The sequence below is a fragment of the Emydura macquarii genome, unplaced genomic scaffold, assembly GCF_026122565.2.
Source record: "Emydura macquarii macquarii isolate MOO-44397 ecotype Brisbane River unplaced genomic scaffold, CSIRO-AGI_Emac_v2 contig_1043, whole genome shotgun sequence".
Classification (NCBI taxonomy): Eukaryota; Metazoa; Chordata; order Testudines; family Chelidae; genus Emydura; species Emydura macquarii.
The window spans coordinates 19,857,853-19,881,803 of record NW_027131180.1 but is presented as its reverse complement, the minus strand read 5'-3'; the positions used below and the strand labels follow the sequence as shown (position 1 = coordinate 19,881,803).

The 23,951-nt window shown below is 41.5% G+C and overlaps 1 long non-coding RNA gene across 1 annotated transcript; it reads left to right on the top strand.

The window, feature by feature from the left end:
- The first annotated feature begins 2,160 nt into the window (after nucleotides 1–2,160).
- On the top strand, nucleotides 2,161–23,256 carry LOC137151112 (uncharacterized). The gene is made up of 2 exons (XR_010919182.1): nucleotides 2,161–2,381; nucleotides 21,819–23,256. It is a non-coding gene; the product is annotated as an uncharacterized lncRNA (long non-coding RNA).
- The last annotated feature ends 695 nt before the right edge of the window (nucleotides 23,257–23,951 follow it).

The window sequence follows — 23,951 nt, the reverse complement described above, 5'->3', positions numbered from 1 at the left end:
GGCCTTGGAGCTGTTGCTAGACTCACCCCAAGCAGCATGCAACCTTCTGGTGAAGGGGAGAACCAGGGAGTAAGCAAAAATACCCCAGGAAAAGTGCAAAAATGAATAAAAAATAGAGAATAAGGCAACAGGATGAGGAGAAAAGGATGGAGGTGAGTAGAGATAGAAAAAAGAATTAGAGGCCTTGTAGCTATTCCTGGTCATGGCATGAGAGGATATGGGCAAGGAGGCGAGCTATTTGGCAAAAAAAGACTTGGAACCAATGCATTAAAGCAAGGGAGGATTTGGCTCTTAATGCAAAAAAGCAGTAGATTACTTACCCTAAGTAAAGTGGTTAGTGATTCGTTTTTAGAATCTCCCCATCTGCAAATATTGAATGGACTCTGCTTGATAATCAGAAAATAGCTTCAGGATCCTAATGATTTGGCACTAATATGTTTTAATGATTAGATGTGTTGCAACAAATTGATTCTCTAATTTAAGAGAATGCTGTGGTTCATGGGAATGCGCTTTCTTGTTTTAGAAAATAATTACATGCTTTGAATACTTAGAACTTGCTTGGATGGGTACACTCTGCTTCCCAGTTTTTGTTAACCAGAGCTGGGATAACAGATGTGAGGCAGCCAGGGTTTCTTTCTATTCAGAATGCTTTTTGTGCACGGTAGTCCAATATTTTGACATAAACCAAGCTGTGGTTTTGTTATAAAGCAAGATCCCATTTTAAGGATGATTACTTGATTCGCCTTTTAATCAGGCTACCTCTGTTCTGGAAAAGAAAATGACTGTTCCTATTCAGCTCCCATAAGATACTGATACAATTTTATATCTCCGAATATTTAATGCGATTTTTGGAAGATTATGCATTATCAATTCACTACTGAGAACAGTTCTGGAACCTTAATAAATCTGCTGAGTAGCTGGGATGTGGAGTGGAAAACATCGTTAGTTTATCTCACTGTGATTGATATTAGATAGTAGACATTAGCTACTCTGTGGAAAAGGAGACTAAAGCTTTGGCCTTACTTTAGCATTAACATACCAATTTCTTTATTCATTTTTAATTGACAGACTGATGACCTGTTATTATTTTAGTTCCATTCCAGTGATCAAAATCTCTGCAAACTTACTCAGCATTTTTTATGAGTAAAGTGATTACAGAAGTTAATTCACTTACACTCGGCAGTAATATCCTTGGCTCTCTAAAAATAAAAATGAATGCACAGTCATAACTTCACAAGAATAAAATCTGAACCTGATCCTCCATCTCCATTCTTTACATAAGTACGTTCCTTCAAAATATTCTTTTACTCCTCCATCAACATGCTATTTATTGTATCTCTTTGTAGACATGGTTATTATACATTTCATACATTTTCCCACACACAGGAGTTTGAGCTGTCAGCTGGGAAGTTTGACTGGAAAGAAGGATATGATGAGGCTAATAACATTAATGCTATACTGGCATAATAAAAATTGGATTAAATATCCTGAGATATAAAACTATATCAATAGTGTGTGAGCTGCACAGAAATGGTAATTTTCTTTCAAAGCTATTGTCTTTGTAACCAGCAGAGCCTTTTTATTTAGTGGGTTAATCTCAACTCACTTATTAGTCTTTTTCTAAGAGTCTCTGGTGTTTTTTCTGTGTTTAAGACAATGGCTCTTTAAAGCTTTCTCCTAAGATAACCAAATGATGTTTAAGACCTAAGGACAACATTTTGAAACCTCTGTGCCCAAATTTAGACACCTAAATAAAAGCTTTTTCAAAGATGTTGAGTACTTGTAGCTCCCATTGAATTCACTGTGATTCATGGGTGAACACTGAAAAATCAAACCATTTCTATCTGTTAAGGCAGGGTCAGCATGAAAAATACTATGTTAAGGCAGAAAATGTATCTCAGCTTAATTAGAAAAGGAGAAACATTATATCAAAGAAAATATAGTGCTGATCCTTATCAGTTTAATATAACAACAATTTCTGCTTAACAGATAACACTAGTTCATCCCTGTAGCGAGGGGGTGTGGCCTTCCTTGGAGACAGACAGGGAGGGATAGCCTGACCCCTGGTGGGCGGAGCCAAAAAACCCTGCCCGCCGCACTGGAAGTTAAGGGGCAGGACAGGAAGTATAAAAGCTGAGCCAGCGAGTTCAGTTGGGAGGGAGCTGCCAGAAGGGAAGGATGTATCTCCAGCAGTGCTGCTGCCCCTATCAGACTAGTGCCCCGCTGGGGAGCTGCCCAAGGCCTGGGCCCCAGAGAAGCTACCGGAGCTGCCTGCTGGGAACGATGTCGAGGAGCTGCCGGTTGCCTCCGACACTGAGGGCCTGTGGGCGCTACCCCTGGCTATCTACCCTGAGGAGTCTGAAGGCACTGCAGAGGCACAGGTGCTCCAGGGAAAGGGGGAAGGAAGTAGCCCAAGGAAGCTGGATGACTGTTCAGTTGTGTGGTGTCTTGCAGCTGCATTAGCGAATTGCAGCTGGAGCCCTGCTGACACAGTGACAGACCACTCTGCCATTGATGGGGATCTGGACTGGGATGCAGTGCAGTTGGGTAGGCCTGTGTCCTCCTGCCCCTTTTTAACACTACCCCTGCAGTGGTTGCCTCATCCTGGCCTGTGAAGCCTCAGAGGCCCATAGACTATTTGCCTGCACCACCCTGCCTGGAGGGCCATGGCTATAGACCGCATGTTTGCCCTGATCAGGGCTAGAGACTGCTTACTCGCCCTGCCATGGGCTAGAGGCTGTGTGTTCATCCTGCCCTACTTGAGGGCCTGGGCTATCGACTTCTGAATCTCCCCGCCTAGGGCTAGAAGCTGCTTTCTCGCCCTGCCTGAGGGCTGGGTGCTATAGATTACAGGCTCACCCTGTCTAGGGCTCGAGACTACTTAGTTGCCCCGCCCTGCCTGAGGGCCGGGGGTATAGACTGCATAGGCACCTGTAGCCTGCAGAAGGGGCCAGGATCCCTGGCCGAAATGCTGATTTCCCCCTTTGAGTGTCTGCCCCCACAGGAGCACAGTAGGAGGGGTGTGGCCTTCCTCCCAAAGGGACAGACGGCCTACAATCCCTATATTTAATCCATAAAGTATTAATTATTTGGCTAAATTTACATACATGGATGTAGGAGTGGCACCCAGATTTGAAAATTGAGGTCTCAGTGAGCAACCCGAACATGAGGAATGTAGTGGTGGTGTTTCCTGATGGTGCTGTGTTCAGTAATAGCAGAAAGATTTTGCATAGCTTATATTGTTCTGCTGTCCTTGAACTCAATCCAGACCTAGCCTATCTGAGGAATACAATTTCATTCTTAAATGATCTGCTTAGATACCGAACTGATACTAATTTCCTCCGAAATAATGATTTGGGACTAGTTAGGGAACCATCTGTTAGATGGGGACCTCACCCCCATCTTTTAGTAAAGAAATTATTCTGTGCACTCTTTTTCCCCTCTTCTTCTTCTTTTTTTTTTTTTTTAAACAGACACTTTTCAGAAATTGGCAGGCTTTCCTCAATTACCATATATAAATAAGGAGGAAATTAATACTCTATGGATTGAGTATGGTGATGAGCTGTAAGCAGTAACTGCTGTTTTGTTGTATTGAATTGATGATAATCAGCACCATATTTTCTTTGATATGTTTCTCCTTTTTAATCAAACTGACATACATTTTCTGCTGTAGTGTAGTACTTTTCATGCTAATTCTGCCTTCATTGTACTTCTATTACAATATAACATATAAACTAAAACAAAAAGTGGAAATTCTATTTAAAAGCTAATCGACAAATAGTCAAATAATACTTGGGTGTTCTCGTAAAGCATTTACCATGCTAACTGTTCAGTAAACTAATCTGTAGGAAAGACAAATGCACTGTTTTACTAACCTTTATTCCCCAAAGAACCTGACAAATATGCACAAGGAAATAAACACATGATATCTCTTGGAAAATTTCCAGTTTTCCCACCTGCTGTGCTTAATTTCAGGATACTGAGATACTGTTTTCAAAATTACTCTTTTGTGCATCCTCTATTCTGTGCACACTTTAATCAAAAGTTGCAAAACATTTAGGGGCATTTGCCCTCAGCTGCGAAGAATCTTTGATCTCTGACTTGCTGTTAAATATTTTTTGATGGGCAAGTATTTGAGCATTTTTAAGCTTATTTCCAGTATTCTGGCTACAGATACCAAATGGAGAAGGAAGAGCGAAGGAGTTTTTGATACATGCTCAATCAGCATCTAAAGCTACATGCAAATACTGTTTCAATAGAGAATCCCCTAGCGTTAATGTGTGTCCTGGTGTAACCAGCTGCATTTCTTTGGTCCTGATTGCTGCAGGTATTCAGCATGGCGCCAGCATATCCAAACAGAACTCAATGTGAAAGGTCTGCATGTCACCCCTGAACTATGGGGTACACATTGCCTGAGTTACCCTCAGATAATCTTTGGTGGTTATTGCTTCCTGTCACCAGTGTAATCACTGAGACATGGATGGTCAGGATACTAATTGGCTGGGATATCTGAGTTAATCTGTTAACATGTTTTAGCCTTTGTGAGCGTACATGGATATGTGTCCTAGTCTCTAAGAATTTTGTGATGGATGTTATCAGTACCTATTTCAGTACCTATTGTTTCAGTGGTGATGAAAGCATGTGTCCTCCTACTGGAGACTGATACCTATATTCTTGTCCTATGTCTGTAACAATACACTGATGTCTGCGGTCACTCGCTGCATGCTGCTCAGTTTCCCAGATCCTGCAGAACTCATGACTGTAAATGCTAGGGATGATGGAGAAGGAGTTGCCTGAGGAGATTGATGCTGTATACTGTGTAGCCAGTTTCTTTCCCGTCTTTGACTGTATGGGCCAGTGATGGCTTTTATGATGGTATAATAGGACACGTGTTTCGTGAAGCTGACCATCTGGACCCATTAGCTTGATATTGTGGCCACATTTGCCCATATCAAAAGAATGTGGCTATGGAGCGGTGCAGATCTTGAATGTGCATTCACTGACTATGCTGGAAATTGTGCTGCTTGTGTTCCCCCGGTCAGTCTATGGCAGATGGTACAATTGTTACTCCCTTCCAGAACACTGGCACCCCTGTCCTGTCACTGATGATGTGGTTGCTTCTACCACCGTTGCCTTTCTGGCGTAAATGTGTATTCAATGTTTGGCCTGAAGTATATTGGTGGCTTTCATTTGGTGCTGAGATGGACCACGCATGCCTCCTCAGTGTTTCCATGGAGTCAGCTTGCCTTAACTTAGAGTTGTGCTCATGCAAACATTTGCACAGTGTTTTGAGTTTGGGAGGGTGTGGTTCAAATGGCTTTTCAATAATTTCTTTTCTGGGATCATTCCTAGATTGCTATTGTGGATTTCCTAGCTGTGTGAAGCTACATGGCTTTCTTGCCACTGGTGTGATGCCACATACTGATTGGGCCAGCTGCTATGTATTTCTCTTCCCTTTTAAGCCTTTTCCCTTTTAGCTACCTTTTCCCTTCATGCCTTCCCATAAACCTCAAGGCAACATTTGGCCTCTTGTTAACTGGCTGCTCAGAAATTATAGAAGTATATAAATGCCTGAAAAGTAAAGCAGTGACTACTCTGTGAATGTATCGTCTCTGAATGCCACTGGATTTTAAAATTGGCAGAGGCTTGGTGGGCTATGCACCTCTTTTCTTTGGAGCCCTTGCTCTGTAAATAGCTGAAAAACAAATTTGAATGTAGATATTAGTGTTGTGGAGGTAGCAAATCTGTCCCTAATTCCAGTTCTTTCTACAGTGTTACGTTTTGTCTCATGGTATGACACTGTGTTACACAGCATTGTATTTCACCTAGTGCCTTATTTAATAGGATGCTGGTGAATAAGCCAGAATTTAAGGTAGCTTTCAAATTGAAAAATACATCAACCCCTTGCACAGTAGCTTTGTGAAGGTGAAGTGTCCCATCCCCCCCCCCCCCAGGCAACACAGCATTTGGTTTTCTATAGCACTTAATTTGTCTTCATTAGAAAGATTCTAATAGTCAGTCATGGCTTGTCCACATGAATGAACTAACAGATCTGCACTGTATGCCGCTGAGGAGCCTATGGAGTTGGCACAAACATGCTAAGCATTCTTAATGAAGAGGAAGGTTTCATATTGTAGTAGTCTTTTTTTATTTTCTTTGCTTATATGAAATGTTTAAAGAGCATAAATATTATCTGTCTTGGAGATCAGAACTCGTTCATCTTAATCTCTTAACCCTGTTCCTTTCAAATCTCTTCTGTTAACCTGGGATTCTCAGACATTGACACCATCAAAGCAGTAAGTTAGTGTTCACAGTTCCATCAGGCTTTAGATCTTTTTTGTTCTCCTGTGGCTTTCTCTATTACTGTACTTGTGGCACAAATTGCATTGATCACAGTAGAGTACAGATTTACTTTGCAGTATTACTTGCAGGAGATGATAACTCTGGATTAGCAGATATAGTTCACCATGAATAGGCATCAGTTTGGATTGTAAGAAAAGGGATAAGACTGGGAAAATGAAACTGTAGGCTGTAATAATGGAGGAATGCTCTAGGAACTATCTTGGGTCATATTCTCTGCTGCATTCAGCTTCTGTTAGGGTTAGGGCTGTCAGGATGCGAATTACAAAGGCTTTGTACAAGGTTGCTGCAGTTGCTCTAAACTATGCTTCGCTGGCTGTGGTCCCATAGGGACCATATGCCAGCTCAGGATATCTGAGCACATTTTGCTTTGGCATCTCTTTTTCCTGCCTCCAACATGCCCCATACCCAGGGCTATGGGGAAGGAGATCTCTGAGCCATTAATTCCCCACCACACACACTAGAATACTTAGGGAGTGGAAAACACCCTCGTGTGCTAACTGTGTATCCCAGAGGGAGCAGAGCAAGGCCACGAGTCTGATGCTGTATGAGTGCAAATCAAAGAGTATTTAAAACTTTATATCCAAAGCTACTGTGTTTCCTCTGGTGGTCCACCAGGGGTCCAAGCCTGTGGTCCTTCATACAGCAAACTTTCCACTGACTTCAATTAAAGACTGCAGAATTTGGCTCAATAGAACTGTTGGTCTTGAAGAGGTTCATTTTATAAGTCTCAAAACTTCACTTTTTAATCATGGAATAATATGATAAATTGCCCCACTGAAGCAGCCTCTAAGGAAACGCTATCCACAAGTCTGACTCCTGCTAGCGTGGCAGCATATTAGAAATGGCAATGTCACTGAAGAAATAGGTGCTTCAATATATGTTCCTTCCAGGTCTCAAAGGAATGGGTGACTGTGTTGAAGGGGTTCACTGGATCCAAAGGACAGCATGAAGATCCATATTTACCTTGAAATAAAGGGTGGTGCAGCATAGCACAATATAATGCGAAGCTGCATTCTTATAACATTCTTGGATGTCATCAGGAGTCCGGGAAGAATTTAAACACTTCTGCTTAACTGTTCAGAAAGGAGCAGTGTACCAGAGAGGGTAGAGGGGCATTCATAAATAATGAAAGGTGTGCAGTATACAGGAAATTAAATGCTTTGGTATACAGTGCACATTTAATTTCAAAGTACCAGTAAGAAGCAGGAGGAAGCAGGGTTTTCAATACTGTAGTAATTGGCAGGAACATGTTAGTATTTACAGCAGATGAAAAGCACTTTTGATAATAAACTTTTGATGTATGGTGTTAATATAGATAGTTGTGCTTTATAATTGAAGGTGTAACTGACGTCAGTTCGTAAGTCACAAGTAGCACAGATAAAAAACTGCTGTTGCCAAAAGGATTGTGGTTTCCTTGGTTCTCCAAGCTCTGTTTTATTGGCTTTTGTTTCTCGCCCATTTTTTAACTATAGATTTGAAAGGGCACCAGCCCACTCCTCTTCATGAATGCAGAGTAACACTTTGCAAGGCTTTCTGGAGTGCTCTGCCAGTAGTAAAGAATTGGGGCACACTGAGAGAGACTCCAAGATGGTTTGCAAGGGAGATCCAGTGGGTGTTCAGAGGAAAGGAAATGAATCCGGAAAATGAATGAACATCAGAGAAGGGAGAGGAGAGAACCATAAGCAAAGATGATAGGAAAGAAAGTGTGCAAGAGAAGAGTTGACAGAGAAAGAAATGAGGACAAAAGCCAGTGATATATGCCTTAGACTTATACACAACCTATACATTAGCTGCCAATTCGACCTACCAAGCCCATTTGGGGTACCATTTAACTATTTTGGGTAGGGGTGTGATTTTTATACTGATATAATTAAAACACAGTGTGGACGCAGTTATACAGCTATAGTTTCTTTCAATAGCTATGCAGGTATTAGCACCCTGATTCTGGTATAATTGTTATAGCACGGAGCTGTACCACTTTTATTAAATCTGTTTCTAGACGGTTATAAAGTGGTACAGAAACTGTGTAGACTTACCCTGTGGGAGTCTAAATTGGTGTGTCGCATAAAGCTGACTCTCTATATAGGAAATAGATATTTCCTATTGTTTTAAAGAGCACCATTAGTCATAAAAATAATTGTAAACATATGAGAACATTTCCTAACAGAAAAATTTGAATCTTTTCCTGACCCAGGACACTCTCTTCTATATTTGCCAATCTATTCGGAGTTAAAATTCATCACTGTGCAGACATGCAGCATGAGACTTATGTACAATTTAAGTCCCACTCAATCCCTGTTTGAGGGCTTTGGTGTTGCGGAGGCCTTGTGCTAACCATCTGCCCAGGGTTGAATTTCACCCTCATTGCATTAGACTATTCCCTGATGTTCGGTTCACCCATCAATTTTCAGAGTTAAACTAGTTGAAAGTTCAGTGTGCACCTGCCTGACTGCAGATAATTTGTTAAATGCCAGTTTGGGCCGTATTGTCTGCAAAAACAGCATTCAAACACCACAAGCATTTTTCAGTGCTAAGAATGCAAAATCACACTCCATCTTTTCCTCTAGCTTGCATATTGTAAAACCAATGAGGGCCTGATTGTGTCTGTCCCTTTTCATTGATACAAAAGAAAAGGGATGAGGGTGCAAGAAGCCTTCTCCCTCTTGCTCCCCTTGTTCAAGGGTCAAATTGGGAAGGTGAGCGGGGGAGGCAGTGGTACTTTTTCAAGTATGGATTACCCAAGCTCCACTCACTTAATATGACCAGCTTGGACACCATTCTCAGTAGATTGTGCAGATGTTCAAAGTATGCTGGGTTTATCAGGCTTGACTTCCACTCACTGGGGCGCAAATGCCCTGCGGAGTTTGGCTCCTTCATGATTGATGAGGGGGGAAATAAATGGTTGTATGTCCCAAATCTATCCATCTGTGGCACCAAAACACACGGTCACTCAGAGCAGTCTTCAGTTATCTCCTCCATGTTTATGCTATGATATAGTTCACAATGTGGGTATTTTAAATGGTCATTCTTGTCTTCTGAGTTAATCTGCCCTGAAATAAATGGGACAATTCACACTTCTTATTTCAGGCTCTCTGCAAACTCAGGTGGCTGCTGCTGCAGTGATTAACATGGTTTTGAAGTTTTTTCTTTGCAACAATAACAGACTTTTTTAAAATGGAAAGTTAAGACTCTGAAGAACAAGGAAGCAAACTGGGAGAGATGTCGGTTTGCTGTACTGATCCAGGTTGAGCTCTGTCCGTGCAGGGCTAAGCACAATCTCACGCAAAAAACCAGAAGGACTGCAGTGCTGCTAAATCTTGTGGGTTTTTTTTAATCACAATTAATAAGATTTTGACCCCTGCTACAGGAAGTCTAACGAAGTTGAGAGAAGCTCTGGCCATCAAGCAATTTTTCAGACCTACCAAGAAATCCCTTCTCTGATTAGCTGTCTACCTCACTTCCCTGCGTCTGGGGAAAGAACAGCCTATCAAAGCTGCTGCAGTTGGCAGGGAGAGCTCCCCCTCCCTTTAGGAGCCGACACATTTTTGGATAGCCGGGATATCAGCTGATGCCATTTTCACATTTGGGGGGGGGGGGAAGGAGGGAGTAGAAAGTGCATGAAAGCTCAGGGCGCCTCCTCCTTCTTGCCCCTGCAATACCATACCAGGAAGAGTAAGTAGAGGACCCTCATTGGAGCTGCCAAGGCGTGGGATGGGAAAGAATCTCTACAACTGCAGGAGGGTCAGAGAGGTGCTAGGGAGCAAGGGGCAAATGTGAGTCTGGGGAAGGGGCACAAAAGTAATTGATGAGGAGTAAGGGAGCGCAGCATTGATGTGAAGCCGGGGGGGTACCCAACTGGTGTGTGGCCGGGGAATGGGCAGATGTGTGGCTGGGTGGGTGAAGGAGGGTGGGTGACAGAATTAATAGTTTTGGGGGGATTTCAGGACGAGCTGGAAGCTCTGGAAATGCAGGCAGCACTTTGTGCAAGTTGGTGTCATTTGATCTTACAGTCACTTAAGTCCTCTAGCAAGAGCTCCTGCAGCAGGCAGCAAAATTGCTTTACTCTAAATTGGGGACAGTTGGTAACATCGATGTCACACACATTGGGAGTGAGCAGGGGAAGGTCAAAAGTCAGAAGTCAAACTAAAAACACTGTTTAATTTTTGGTCCTAACATGATGTGATTTAAAAAGAAAAATCGTGTGACTTTTTTATTTTTGGCGTGGGGAAGAAGGGGTCCTTATCTCGTGACATTTGAACTTCTGGGGTTGGCAATACAGAGACTGTAACTCTGTAGTGATCCTAGAAAATCCATAGAGAGGGTACAGATAGAGTCCTGCACTGGCACAGTAAGCACATGTCACACCATATTGAAAGGAACAGTGGAAGTCACTGCTCTGTGTACATCACAGGCTCTGTGTCGGCTTTGGGCACAACCTCTCTTCCCTCACCTCATTGTGGGCTGTGGCCTAAAGCAAAGCCCAGGTTGGAATCCATCCTTTCCCTCCCACTCTTAGTGGAAATACTATTTAGGCAAAATCACTTCTTGTTTGTAGTGTTGTAGCTGTGTCACTCCCAGGATATTAGAAAGACAAAGTGGTAATATATTTTATTGAATGGACTTCTGTTGGTGAAGGAGACAAGATCTCACCCAAAGGAGAGCTCTGTGTAGCTCAAAAGCTTGTCTCTTTCACCAGCAGAAACTGGTTCACTAAAAGATCTTACCTCACCCACCTTGTCCCTTTAAAATTGCTTCTTGGCAAAGACTTTGTATTCCAGGTTTTATCCTGGAGATGTCAGTGAGTGTTGAAGCACTGAAGATGAGGATTCATATGGAAAATTGTGGCATCAGCTTAACAATTGTATTGCAGTAATGTTGGTTGCTGTTAAATATCAAGCCGCTCTTTTTTGTATGCTGTTGAAGTACATAATACTAATAGTTATATACATAATGCTACTACACTTATAAAAGCACTTGGGAGAAGGTTAGTTTGGAGCTGGAATCAAGTATGCATATTTGCCTATGTGAGTTCCTGTGAATTGTATTTAATCAATATGTGCATGCAAAAGTGTTTGCAGATGTAAATGCTTCAGCCATTTAGTTAAATCTGTATCCTGAGTACACTGTCTTCCTTTAGTGTACTGCCACATCCTAAAGCAGCGGAGAATTTCTCTGTACTTTTCAGTGTATCTTTAAGCTGTTGTCTCAATCCTAATTATGTCTTCCCTTGATGCTGATTACAAGATGGAAAAAGACAATTCAGACTTCAGCTTCCTCCTCGATGTAAACCATCTCTAAGTTCATGATGTATAATTTTCGAGGTGGTCTGTATCTCACAGAAACCTTTGTAACAGAAGCTGAGACTTGAGAGTCTTAGGGCAGATTTACAAAACCATGGCAGCTGTGCCACTGTAGTACTTGGGTAAAGATGCTACTGCATGGATGGGAGAGCTTCTCCCATCATCCTAGTTAATCCACCTCCACGAGGGGCGGTAGCTATGTCTACAGGAAAAGGCTTCCCTTCAACAAAGCTCTGTCGACACTGGTGGTGGTAGGAGGGGGGTGAGGTAGGTTGGAATAACAGCGTCGCTCGGGGGTGTGGATTTGAGCAACGTAGTTATACTGATGTAAGTTGTAGTGTAGACCTGGCCTTATTCCTGTCTACAATTTGAGGACATGTAACCTGTGTCATGTCCATGTTGGATTCCACAGAAGCAGAGCCTTTGGGTTACTGTCGCCCCTTGTGGCCATTTCTTTAGAAATTCTAAACCAGATCTTGCACTCTTCCCCTAGCCAGGGGAATTCTGGGATGGTGCAGAGCAGTGGTTCTCAACCTATTTACAAACACTGTGGGCTGCAAGTGCAGCTCTGTGTTATGTGGTCCGTATCTACACAATATGTATGCTACCTGTATGAAACTGAAGATGTCACATGGGCCACAGCTCTGCACTTATTGGGCCACAAGCGGCCCACGGGTTGAGAACCTCTGGTGTAGAGCCATGGTAGCGTTGGGAAACAGCCCAGTCTTTGCCTGCCCCCATGATCAGGGAGCATAAATGTGGATTCAAGAAACCTTTACCTGCCCCTTATCACCCAAATCTTCTGCCATGTGCAGATTGGCTGGACCAGAGACTCTGGGGCATGATGTTAGACTAACTGCTAGAGTTATGTAAACATTTCCAAGTTAACTTTCAAATGCACTGGGATGTTTTATTTGCCATCAGAACCAGGATGGATGGGTTCAGGTCCTGGAATTTGAAAACGTGTGGTTTAGAATTAACCCCTTTTGTGTTTGTAATTCATTGTGAAACCCATAGGCCATTAGTTAAGTTCTGCATTGCCACTAGGTTCACACTGACTGGGCTTATGCATAGAATCATTCTATTCTATCCTATCATTCTAAGTCATTGTCTGCAAGTTGCACAGAAGCGAGGCCGCTAAAGTATTTTCTGTACAGGATTGCAGCACACATTAGGACTTGGAGAATTTTTACCTCCAAAAGTAGAGGGAGTGATCTACTATTACAGCTTTGGTAGCTGCATTTTGATAACCTGGAAAGGAAGGAGATGCACGAGGATACCCCCACTGATCCCTGTCATTGCAGATGTGATTTGTGTATGGCCTAGGCCTTTAATTAGTAATATTAGTGCTAAGTGCTGCTTTCAGAAGAGCTTCTTACTGTCTGCCCAGGTAGCTGTGCTGAGGGGGAGGATTCAGAACTGTTCTGTAGAGCCAGCACTGGGACTCTAGCATGGCATTTCTTCTCTGGTAGAAGCAGTGAGTTCAATCTCCATTTCAGATAAGCTGGTCCATTTTTTATTTTTTTGCCAAACTTTAAGGGCACCTATGATCAGGAAATGACACCGTCATACTCAACACATCTGCTCTGGGAAGTCATATTGTACTATAGTGACAAAAGCAAATATGTATGACTTTTGCCCTGCAGAATCAATAGAAATATGAGCAAGTGGGCTGGATTTCAGAGTGTCTTGTATGTCATCAAAAGAATTGTTAACTGTGGCTAAAAATTTTAAACTAAGCAGCCTTATTATTATTATTTTATTTAGAAACTCTAAGCACCCAGAGTTTCAAAAAACAGTGGGAACTGCTTGTGCTGACTGTCTATGGAAAATCAAGCTACTTTTTACACTGATGCCAAACTGTGAACATAGACACTTATCTTTGGGTGCCCACTTTTGAAAACTTTTGCCTAGTTCTAGTTGCAGAATTTTTACTTTCACACATAATGCCAGAAACAAAAGGAAGAAACCTAGCTTAACTTTCAGATCCACAGCTAAGATTTTTGGTACTGATAGTACTTTTTACTGGGAAAATGAGCAAATTGGATGTAGCGCTCATGAGAGCCAATAACTATGGAAGCCCACCCTGCCACTTAATTGTGTTGCTTTTCAGGTGACTAGAACTACACCTTAACAGAAATTCTTCTTTAAATAGTCTAAAGGAGTTTTGTTTTCAAATTCCGTCTCTCCTGTTTCTTGAATCTTCCCAGTAATACAAACAAAACCATAGCCGTGGTCTAGGGAACCGCCTTTTATCCTCTTGGTATGTTCAAAATTTGAAAGACTTCTGGTCTGATGTCAGAATATTGATGCAAGAATTACTTTAAAGATATCCAACGCTGTATGGTGTTATAGAAATGTCATGCTTTATTGAAATTAAAGCAAAATAATAACTTCCCTATCTTCCTGTCTCTCTGCGTACAAAGATGAGAATCTGATAAATTGTCAAAAAGGATATTTTAAAAAATGAATCTGAGAGCTTGATCAACCATCCCATAGGGTGGCCCCTTGGAAAATCAGTCCTCTTCCTTTTCCCTCTGACTTGGCCCCACTTGCACTCTTTAGACTGGAGATGTGGAATTTGCTACACCAGTGGCAATGGCTGTAGTTTTGGCTGCTAGGTTTCCAGTGAGTCTCTCAAGCCCATGTGCTTCACAAATAATATCCTTATCCCCAGGCACATATTGTGATCCTGTATTTTTGTGACAAAAGTCATGGCTTTAGCCTTTTGTTTCATGGTTCATACTCTTCATTTTATAGTAAAGACCAAACTAAGTGTAATGTAAACTTGAACAATCTGATTAATGATCAACCCCTCTCATAGCAGTGGGTAGCTTATTTACTGGAAATAAATACTCAAGTTGGGCCAGTGCATCTACATGTGTCGTGAACAGGATTGACTCTATTCCAAAATTCCAGGGAAAATATCTTATAATGGTCAAAGATGACCACTGCCTTTTACACTGTCAGGAATATTACAGTGCTCACTTTAAAAGATTAGCTGTACTTGCAATGAACATAAAACAATGCAAATACCTATACATGAGATCTGCTCAGAAATCAGTTACCTCTTCAGCAGTTTAAATATAGCATCTCTAATTATTGGAAATATTTACTTGGTACATTAAGCCACATTAAATGAACATCAGCTAGATGTTCAATACATGATAACCCCATTTTAATAGGGTTATGTCCTCTAAGTTTTTTAAAATTGTTGGCTTTCTTGAACAGAAAAAAAAGCTACAGAAAGTGTTTTTTAATCTCTCCGCTGCTTAACCTCCCTATTTCTTATCTGTGCGGTGGAGGGCTCGGTGCCTCAGTTCTCACATTGGGCAGGACAGCAGAGGTAAGGAGAAACACAGTTGAAGTATGATATCCTTAAGGTAGGACAAGGGTTTGAGTCTGAGGTAGAGGATCTTTATTCAGAGCTTACAAAGTCTGTGCTCCAGGAAAAGATGATAAAGGCAGAGTTACTACTTGCCTGACTACTAAATCTATCTGAGCTTACTCTGAAGCCTTACTGAACTTTAGCTGATCTCCTCCAATGTTAAAAGAAAAAATGTCTAATGTTTACAAGTTATTTTTCTGCAGGTTATTTAAAAACTTTTCTTTTTTCAACGTTCTTGTGTACACTGATTGACCTTGTCTTCCTCTTCCTTTTCTTGTGATTTTTTTCCCCCCTGAACTATGCAAAGTCTGTATCCCCACTTGACAAAGCTCTGTCAATCAGCATAACAGTAAAGGAAATTAATCTCATACAACTCATCTCTTCATAGCCCTGTATGGTTACATGGCTCTGGAGCAGTGTTTGTGAAAATATCTTTTTACTACATTCACTGAGAGATCAAATCTGGTTCTTAACAGAGCAAATCAATAGCACTTACAGTAAAAACATGTGTGAGCAACAAAAGATTCCCCTCTGGAGGTTGCTTTCGATTTTTGTTTTCATTCATTTCATTCATTCATTTTCTGCAATTCTAGTAGAAACAAACTATTTTAGAAAATATTTGTACATTCTGGAAGCCCATCAAAGAAATTCATGCAGAGGTTTATTTGAGTCATAAAGTCCTAGAATTTAAAGCCAGAAGGGACAAAGATCATCTAGGCTGACCTCTTATATATCAGAGGCCACCAACACCATCTAGCATCCGCATGCTAAATTTACCGACTGAAATTAGACCAAAGTATTACAGCCCACAGTACCACGTGAAGAGAATAAATAGGAAGTACCAAGGTGCACCAATGCTTGAGGGCCTTGTAATGGCAGGACAATGATTAAATGAGAGAGACCCAGATAATCTTGGCAAGTGGAACAAACACACATGCTGCAAAGGAAGGTGAAAACCCCCAGTGTCACTGCCAATCTGACCAGAGGGAAAATTCCTTCCTGACCCCACATATGGTGATCTGTTAGACCCTGAGCATGTGAGCAAGAACAAGACAGCCAAGCACCAGAGAGAGAGAGAGAGAATGATTGGTGCCACTTCACAGCAGTGGCAGACTGACCAGGGGGGGAGGGGGAAGGAGCCCTGGCCCTGGCCCTGGCCCTGGCCCCAGCCCCTGGTTGCCACCTAGGGGGGCACCAGCTGGACCCTTCAGAGTTCTATGGGAGGCACTCACAGTCTCCTTCATGCAAACTCCAGTAACCCACAGCAGAGTCAGACCTGTGGGGCGCTCCACTGGGGGATAGGGGGGCATCTTACTCACAGCTTAGGGGGGAGCGGTTTCCCCAGCAGGCTGACTCAGCAGCAGGCTGCCAGCTCTGGAAGGGGGAGGGGGTGCAAATACAAGCATTGGCCCTCAGGTACCAGAGACCCACAGTATGCCACTGCTTCACAGCCCTGGCTCAACCTGCTCAGTGTCCCACGTTCAGCTGTGGCTGTCCCTGGTGCTTCAGAGGAAGGAGATGGGATGGGGGAATCCTTCCTGACAGTGGTCAGCTGAAACCAGGAAGCATGAGCTTTAGGAACATAAGACATAAACTGGAAGGAAACCCCAGAGCAGTTGAGCCCTGCTGCCCACCATCAGGGGCAACCCCATCACACAACTGCACCCATAAATTGGAGCAGTTCCCTCTTAAATTAATCAAGTTGTTTGCCCAATAGGAGTCGTGGAAGCAGCTGTTTCAGAACCTCCCCACTCTGATGGTTAGAAACCTTCTTCTAATTTTCGGTCTGAATTTGTAACGTGGCTATCTATTTGTTCTTGTGCCAACACTGTCCTTTAACTTAAATAGCTCTTCCCCCTCCCTGGTACTTACCCCCGCCCCATGTATTTGTAGACAGCAATCATATCCCCTTTCAGCCTTCTTTTTGCAAGGCTAAAGAAGCCAAACTCTTCCAGTCTCCCATCATAAGATAGGCCCTCCATTCCCATGATCATCCTAATAGCTCTTCTCTGCACCTGTTCCAGTTTAAATTAAATTAAATTAAATTGAACATGGGAGATCAGAATACTCACTTTACTCCTACACAATACTCCAAACGACATGTTAGTCTTGTGCAATGGCATTAATACTTCTGTATTTTTATTGAAATGCCTTGCCTAATATATCCTAGGATTGCATTTGCCATTTTCACAGCTGTATCACATTGATGTCTCATAGTCATCCTGTGATGAACCCACAAACCCAGGTCTTTCTTCTGTCACTTTCAACTGATGAGTCCCCAGCTTGTAGCAGAAATTTTTATTAGAAGCTAAGTGCATGACTTTGCACTCTGTACTATTGAATTTCATCCCTTTTCTGTCACTCAACTCTTCAGGGTCAGCCAGATCTTCCTGTATAATATTCTGTTCCTCCTATGACTTAATGATGCCTCCCAACTTTGTATCATCAGCAAATTTCATTAGCACAGTCCTTCCTTTTTTGCCAAGGTCATTCATAAAAATATGGAGTAAGACTGGTCTCCAGAGAAGTCCGTGAGGAACTCCATTAGTAACCTATCTGTCTGATAATTCACCTTTCAGTTCAACCTGTTGCTTTCTCCCCTTTAGCCAGTCCCTTATCCACCTTACAGTGCTTGTACTGATCCTCATCTTCCTCAATTTAACTAACAATTTTCCATGTGGTACCATATCAAATGCTTTACTGAAGTCCAAGTATATTCAATCTACTGCACTGCCCTTATCTAAAAAATCAGTTATTTTCTCAGTGAAGGAAATCAACTGGCATAATCTACCCTTAGTAAACCTATGTTGCATTCTCCTTTACCATTTACCTCTAAGAATTTCATTCTTAATTCTTTCACAATTGACTCTAAAACCTTGCATGCTACTGAATTTAGAGTAACAGCTCTAATTTCCTGGATTACATTTCCCCTATGTACCTAGATTATCTTAATTTCCTTTCCATCCCACCTGTATAGTGGCCTAACCTTATCCTTTGTTGTTCTCTGTTTGTTTATATAATTTAAAAACTTATTTATTTTGATTTCCTTGGTAAGAGCTAATTCAGCCTGGTTTTTAGCAATTCTCACTTTAGTCCTACATTTTCTAACCTCCATGGTGTAGCTTTCTTTGCTAATCAACCTCTTTTTTCCATTCCCTATAGGCTTTCTGCTTACTCCTAATTACTTTTTATGAGGTTGTTAGGCTCCAGACCCACGTGGATGAATTTCTCCAAGTATTTTCCCCTTTTATGGTATGCAAATCTCAGATAGGTTTTGTATAATTGATCTGAAGACATCGCAAGCCTTCTCTGCATTTAAGTCCTTGAGCTCTTCAGTCCAGTTGACTTCTTTAACTAATTCCCTTAATTTCCCAAAGTTTGCCTGTCTGAAATAAAAAATCATAGCTGATGACCTGGTTTTGATTATCCTTCCGTTTAGTTTAAACAGACTCAATTTATGGTTACTCAATCCAAGGTTATTTCCTATGATCAGGTTTTTTATGACGTCCTCACTACTTACTGAAATGAAATCTAAAATTGCATCACAGTTTGTTGTTCCAGTGATGATTTGAGAAAGAAAACTATCATCTGTCATGTCCAGGAATAATTTGGTCCCTACCAGTATTTGTTGTTCTCTGATTTATATCCAGGAAGTTAGTCTCCCATTATGAGACAATTCCCCAAAGTATTTATCTCTAATAATAAAGCATTCACTGTCCATATCCAAGCCTGGTCCTGGGGGTTTATAGCAGAATCCTAACACTGTCCTAACAGAATCTTTTTACAATATTTCCCCAGAGTGATTTTGACCCAAACAACTTCTGTTTTGTGCATACTATCACTTTGTATTTGTTTACAGTTTACTGCTTTGTTGATGTATAATGCTACCCTACCACCTTTTACTTTATTCCTGTCTCTCCTAAAGAGCACATGCCCTTCAATACCTTTATTCCAGTCATTCCATTCATTCATTGCAGCCAGTCATTGCATTCATGTACAAGCATTTCAGTTGTTTCCCCTCACTCAATTTTCTAGCTTATGACATTAAATTATCCCTTACTATAGCTTCATTTAGCTGATTTTCCTGTTCCTGTGTATTGAAGTCCGGCATTTCATGTGTCTCTTCCAATCTTCTCCCCATATCTCCTAGTGTAAAAGCCCTTCTTATTAATCATGCCAGCCTTGATCCCAGAAGATTAATACTCCAGGTAATCAAGTTGAGCCTATCCGCCAGGGTGGGATTTTGATGCATTAATTTGAGCTAAGCAAACTCTTTGCTTGTGATTCAAACTCCGTTAAACAAACCTTTTATAGGTTTCCCTAAACTTTCTGGCTCTGTATTTCTATTTTCTGATAGGCATATGATAGCTCAGCTGAAAACTCTGTTTAGAAGAGGCCTTCTTCCTGCTTTGTGAAGGGAAGGACGTTTTAGATTAGCTGCACTTCTAGATCTGCCACAGGAATGCAGAAAAATAATAGGGTAGACTTCTGCACTGTGAGGTGTAACAAACTTGCCTTGAATGTATGAAACCCCCGTGGGAGAGGGATGCTGTTTCAAAAGCATTCGAATGGAAGTAGCAAGAGGGGGAGGGCCCAGTGTGCGGTTTGGATATTGATGAACAAATAGTGATATGAGCTGTGAATGCCTGAAACAACCTGCCTGGTGAACTGGGTTTCTTCACAGCTCCTCAGCTGAAATCCAAGGAAGGCTTAATTACAGTTACCTTAAAATATATCTGCTCATGCTTCAACTCTGCCTTAAGGCCCTGTTCAGGAACAGGCACTTTTAAAGGGACAGCACTAAAAAATACTATCCTGTTTTTTGTTTCCCTCTCAACTGCAGCCTCTTTTCAACAAACCGTTTTTAACACACAACAGCCAGATTCTCCTCGGCTAATGCAAATTGGAATAGAAGTCAATGAAGCTATGCTATTTACCCCCGCTGAGGAGCTGGTTCATTATTTGTAACAGAAAAGACCAGATATCTGCCCTCTTTCCGTCTCCTGCTGGAAGAGTTGGGTCATAATCACAAACATTTTAAACTCATTTGGAAATTAAAAATCAAGACTTCTTTTGGATTCTCTTCTCAAGCAGCAGACGTCTCGTCCTTGGAGACCAGACTAAAGGTTTTGTAAATATTGTCTTCCTCTGCCCTTTCTGTCTCTCCTACCAAGTTCTCCTCCAGCCCCACTCTCTTGTCCATTTCACAGGAGAACTATATAGGAAACTCCATGGACTCCCAGTTCTGCTTCTAAACTGCCTGCCTTTGCAGCAATTATAAGTCATTGCTCCAAGCCAGAACCAATGCAAAGTGCTCTGGGAGGATGACCGCAATCTCTGGCCTGGTCTGCACTTAAAAGCTAGGTTGACATAGCCACATCAGTCAAGGGTGTGAAAAATCCATGCCCCTGACTGATGTAGTTTTGTCAATCTAAGCCCCAGTATAGATGCAGCTATGTTGGAAGAATACTTTTGTCAACCTCGCCACCGTCCTCTGGGGATGTGGTGTTTCTACATGGATGGAAAAACCCCGTCCTTCAGGGTAGACTGTGTCTACACCACTGAGTTAGGCTGGCATAGCTGTGGTGACATAGCTATGCCAGTGTAGTCTCTGTAGGATAGACATACCCCTTTTTTCACATACCTGGCTGATGCAATCCAGTGCTTTCACAATTAAGCAGCTATACAAGAAGAATATAAGGATATTGGATGAACATAAAGATGCACTCATCTTCCATATGAGCTTACAGGGCATTCTTAACCAGAGCCCAGTTATTCAGTGAATGAAATTATTGAAGCTCAGACTGCAGCAAATTTAAAACCAAGCACTGCATTGAAAATCTGCAAGCCTGACCCTCCACTTCCTTTGTATTACTTACACTGTGCTCGGTGGGCCAGATCCTGAGTCCCACAAGGTCTCCTTTGTGCTCTCAGCCATGAAGTCAGTTTGATTGGGGTTGGCCTGGGGATTCTCTCAGGTATGGTGAACCCCCCAGCACAGAGCTGCTCTATACCTGCTCTCTGCACCAAATGTCCAGTTGGGCATTTTGGTGCTAGAGCTATTGGGGGGCTGGGAATGGGGGGATATTTTTTTAATAAGGAAAATACTGTTTTGTTTTTGTTTTCACTCTTCCACCCCTGAAATGGCTGAATTCTTCTAACATGAACTTTTATCACTTTTAGGCAGATCGGAGGGTCTGATTCACCTATGCATTACTCCATTCTGATGCTGGTGCAATTCCACTGATTCTGCGGATTTACAGTAGTGTAAAAGTTGGCTAACTCATTGGTGAATCAGAATCCAAGCCTAATTTTAGCACCTCAAAAGTGAAAGTTATGGATGCCTGAAAACCTAGAGTATGAATGGAAATGCTCCTACATATGTAACTCTAATGACCACTAGTATTTACCATGTTTTCTTTAATGTTGTGGACTCTGGAGGCTGCGGGAGCTCAATTGGTATGGCTGTGGGACTGGAATAGAGTACCAGTGTGACCCAGTGGATAGGGTACTTGACTGGGATGCAGACTTACTCTGCGATCTTGGGGAAGTCATGTCACCTCTCTGTGCTTCAGTTTCTCTAGGTGTACAAAGGGGATGATACTTGCCTCCTTTGTCAAAGTGCTTTGAAATTTAGGGCTGAAATGGGCTATGCAGGAGCTATGTATTTTGTAAAAACCTTAATTTTTCCTCCTCATCATGGGGCTCATAGGTTTTTGGTTTTAAAAGCTAAGATGTGACTTTCCTTTCTTTTTGGCTTTTTTCAGAATATGGATAAACAGAGGGATGAAATTCAAGAGGAAACCCCCACAAGATCAAACCCTTCCAAGGAGCTGTTAATTTACCTACTTCCCTTCTGGCCTCAATGGAGCATAAGAGACGTGAAACCAAAGGGCCAGTTATAATGTAGAATGGTCACACTTTAAAAAAACCAAAACAAACTTTCGACTTTTAGGGCTACAACCAATTCCAGCTGCATCTTCGTGTCACGAATGGGGAATATCACACTCCTTATGGAACAATCTTTTAAATGGAACAATCCTTTGAATATAATCATTGTAGCTACAATAGTGGTCCCAGGAGTTAGTGATACTGATGCAACCATGTGACAGGGATATTAGGATAAAACCCTGGCCACACTGAAGCGATGGGAGTCTTGCCATTAACTTCAGTAAGGCCAAGATTTCACCCAGAGTATTTTGTAACTTTGATCCATGTCCAAGAACTGGAGCTAGGCAATAAGGACTGGTCTCCTACCAACTCTTTGAATTACAGCTTAATTATACCAGCTAGGCTTTAACAAATATACCAGGAAGAAAGTAAAGGCCCACCATTGCAAAAAGAAATACATTGAAAATGGGAGTCAACCTACACAAAGAGCTGGGGATGTTATAGTCTGTCTTCTTATCTAGTCTGCTAGAGTTTAATTATTGCCTTTAATGCTATTCACTGATTTGCTTCAAAACTATAATCTCAGTTTTATGGCAGCAGTAGTCCCCAACAAATCATTCTTCAAAGAGCTATAAGTCTATAGCATGCAGACCGAAGATCAATAGTACAGGTGTGCAAGAACATCAGCTAGCATTGGGTAACTCAGCATTTAGTCTTAGGGACTTCAGGCTTTCTGCATTGTCTTGGTTTATTCCACCTTTTCAAGCCATCTGTTTCTAATTATACCTGCAACACTTTCATGCTTTCATTTGGTCATCTCTTCTGTGAAACTGAAAGACAAGTGTTGATAAATAGCTACAAAAAATGGTAAAGGCTTACTGATGATGATAATATTTGATTCCTTTTAATAAATATTTCTTTATCTTTGTGTCAAAATGATAAATTACATTTGGGAATAATTCTTTTTTCATTTCATTCTCCAAGCCACTTTGAGACCAGATGGTGACATTTTCCTTCATTATACTCCTAATTTTTCCTAGGAATTGAATACTCAAGAAAAAAGTGAAACTAATTACAGTGGGTTTTGAGCATAGATTTTTATCATAAAGGGACATAACCTGAAATTACTTGATGGCTCTTTCATATAGAAGAAATATGCATATGAATGAAGAGGTGCTTAGATTTTTAATTGTCAGCTTAATATTGTCATTACTTTCTTTTACACTAAATTCCATTGTATCTTTTAAAAAACAAACAAACAAACAAAAAAACCCACAAGAAAAAGTTCCAGCTGCATTGCAGCTGTACTGCTTACTAACATAGTTGGTGATATATTAACATGGAGTGCAATTACTAGGGTTGGTTTGCCAGTGCTGCAAATGTATGTAGTCCTTCCAAGATTTTTAATGTTTATATTTGCTTTTCATAGTTAATCTACTGCCCATGGGGTTCATGATAAAGATGGAGGATAAAAATGGTCAAAATATTGGACCAGTGATTTGGCAAGAAAATCCAGTAGGTTCCCCCCCCCCCCCCTCGAAGGATGTGTCAATATACCTACTCGAAGGAATCACAAAGTGCCATAGACTACATTGCTGCATCATGATTGCAATCCGTACATATCTTTTTACTTCCTCATGTGTAAGGTTAGTCACAACTGGTCCAGGTTCAGCTATATAGGAGGTGAATATGGATTATAAACTAAGGAGAAAACCAAACTGATACATTTGGGTTTGATTCTCAGACATGAACACAGTTCAGTTTGTATCCATGGCCTTGATTCAGGCTTGTCTCTAAAAACATCCAAGGTACTGACAGGCTGAGAAGAGGTGGAAGAACTAAAAATAGCACTTTAAAATGATTCCATCTTCCATAAGCATGTAATAGAAAGACAGGAAACGAGGAAGGGGAGCCCCCTCCAGTAGCTAATAATACGTCACTCTCATAGAACTTTTCAGCTGTAAATCTTACTGCACTTAGCAAACATGGCTAAGAATTATTAGCCCCTT